This window comes from Echinops telfairi, unplaced genomic scaffold (assembly GCF_000313985.2).
Source record: "Echinops telfairi isolate 266 unplaced genomic scaffold, ASM31398v2 ScPeMD7_7424;HRSCAF=8462, whole genome shotgun sequence".
In the NCBI taxonomy this organism is placed as follows: Eukaryota; Metazoa; Chordata; class Mammalia; order Afrosoricida; family Tenrecidae; genus Echinops; species Echinops telfairi.
In genome coordinates this window covers 73,769,658-73,772,404 of record NW_022111324.1, presented here as the reverse complement: position 1 = coordinate 73,772,404, position 2,747 = coordinate 73,769,658, and the positions used below count along the sequence as shown (strand labels likewise).

The 2,747-nt window shown below is 49.1% G+C and overlaps 1 non-coding gene across 1 annotated transcript; it reads left to right on the top strand.

Moving 5' to 3' along the window:
• Nucleotides 1-2,206: 2,206 nt before the first annotated feature.
• Nucleotides 2,207-2,332, top strand: LOC115872473. Its single transcript, XR_004047872.1, has one exon. It is a non-coding gene; the product is annotated as a small nucleolar RNA SNORA7 (small nucleolar RNA).
• The last annotated feature ends 415 nt before the right edge of the window (nt 2,333-2,747 follow it).

Here is a 2,747-nt window from a genome sequence, read left to right as displayed (position 1 = left end):
GACCAAGAAAGATAGGTCAGCCAGACCTTCACTGTGGACACGAACCATCACTCCATCCTTACACGCTTACTAACACACGCCACCCTTGCATCCTTTTGTCTGAGGAAAAGCCAATGCAGCCCCGACCTGGTGGAGAACCCCGCTTAGTGGGGACCAGCCATTGCCATCGAGGTGGCCCTAAGTGTAAAACTATGCCCCGAGAATTTTTAATGGCTACATTTGAAGAAGCAGATCAATAGGGTTTTGTTCCCAGACATTTCTGGGTGGGCTGGAATCAGCAATCGTTCAATTAGCAGCTGAGCATATTAACTATTTGCATCACCCAAGGGACTCTTAATTCACTCAGGGAGGGCAGGGTGTGTGCAAAGTGATGCTGAGTACTGTCATGGAAAAAGCAGGGTGCCATGGGGAACACACAGCACCAGGCATGGGGTTCAGAAGAGCCCTCCTAGAGAAGCCACAGGGAGGCTTGGCCCCTAATGGGGAGTGGGGAGAGGGGACCCACAAGAGCCTGTCACAATGGAGACAATGTCTCAAACTGGAGCGCGGCAGGCATGGAGATGCCAGGGGAGGAACAGAATGCCTGGAGCAAGAGATCCCAGTTCTCCCTGCACACTCTCCATGGCATAGGGCCACTGAAACACCCAGAAATGCACAGACTTGCCCATTAGAAGCAGAACAGTATAATTCACACATGTCTTCTCTTCTTCCCCCAGCACTGCTGGCATAGTGGTTATGTGTTGGGCTGCAAACCACAAGATCATCAGTTCAAAACCACCAGCCACTCCAAGGGAGAGAGAGGAGGCTTTCTACTCCTACAAAGAGTTACAGTTCCAGAAACCCACAGGAGCCATTCTACTCTGTCCTGTGCGCTCAGTGGCAGTGAGATTGTTAGCTGTTCTCTCCTCCCCCCATTGCCCTGCACTCTAGCAGTAATAATAGGGTTGTAGACAGGATTCAGGCAGGAGCTACAGCTGTGACCTGACAGTGACTTCATGAGTGTAGCTGGGTGATAAAAATGTAGGCCACAATTGCAATTTAAAATGTCTGGAAGAAAAAAAGCATTTTCAGGAGAGCACACATGTGCTTGTGCGCATGTGCGCGCACACACACAGATCCACTACTCCTAGAAAGTCCTCTATGATAAATTAAAAAGGCGGCTCTAAGCACTGCTCTTTTGGGGAGTGCTCACCCATGTAGTTGAGAAAACTTCTGATGAATTGAACCAACTGGATTTTTTATTCCCTGATCTGCTCAGACCTGGCTCTTCTGTCCCTTCGTCATGTGAGATGAAAGGAGACTAGGCTACAGGGAGTGTTAGCTCCCCTCAGTCCGTCCTACCCCTTCCCACTCACCCCCAAATCTAGCACACAGCTGCTGCAAGCTTTCCTAGCCAGAGACCTGGCAGGAACCCAGAACGGATCCATCCAGGTAACTCTCTATATTCACAACAAAAGGTATTCCTCTGTCAGACAGAGCCATCCTTGGTATAAGATACATAATCAGGGCAGCCCCACTACAGATGCATGAGCCAGGCAGCTGGCAGGAGTCAGGGCAGGGCCTCTGCCATCTGGTGCCCAGAAGGAAAGGCCTGAGTCTTCCATATTAACTCCTGTGAATCTCAGACTGCACTAAACCCACCAAGTAGAACCCACCTCTATCCAGCTGCATGCACAATGGCCCAACTCGTGACTTCGCACACTCTTCAAATTTGCCTTTGATGCTCATGTCACCTTGATCTCATCAGGGTGAAAATCCTGGGGTTGCTGGGGGGAGAGACTGAGAGAATGAAGCAGAAATACGTATCCAGTTAAACCTACAAAAGCCACACCTGTGTAAGGCAGAAGCTATCGAGGAAGGAAAACGGAAAGATTTTCCCACTAAAACAAGTACCCTGTCAAAGGCAGAAAGCTTATGAGACCTGGAAAAACAAGGTAATCCTGTAGCATTCCAACTTTCACGTGTTTCACTCTGGTATGACTTGTCTTGAGGTCACCACAACCCCTCAGTAAAGAAAGCGGCGTTGTTGAGGCTGAATATGACTACAGATCTCTCTACTGCTAGCTCACTTCTGCTTGCTAAGTCACGATTATGTAACATCCACTATCTGATGCTGGGCTGTTACCCACAAAGTCATCAGTTTGAAACCACCAGCTGCTCCTTGGGAAAAAGACATATCTTTCTACTCCCATAAAGACTTTGAGGTGACCTCCCAGGATCGCATCTGGAGAATGGCTAGTATTCTGCCAGCTTCGGAGACGGGAGGGAAAACAACCCATTCCATTCCCAGTTTGCTCAGTAGCTGGTGATTGGAAGCTACTCTACGACAGTGTAAACAAAATTTAAATTAAAAAAAAGACTTTGAGTCTCAGAATCTCAAGGGGGCAGTTCTGCCCCGTCCTAAAACGTCACCATGACATTTTAATGACTCAATGGCAGTGAGTTTGGCTAGAGTGTTAGATGTCAAGCTCGGAGCGCTGGTGGCCTGGCGGGTTACTCATTGGGCTGCTCATGGCAAAGTCAGCAGTCAAACCACCAGTTGTTCCATGGGAGAATGATGAGACTTTCTGCTCTCATAGAGAGCTGCAGTCTCGGCAACCCGCAGGGGCAGTTCTACTCTGTCCTGTAGGGGTGCTGGGAGTCAGAATCGACCACCTCGCAGGGAAGAAGTTAGTTAGATTAGCTGTAAGAAGTTCGGATGGAGTACTGCATTGAACAAGGTCAGCCGTTCAAACTCACCCACCAGC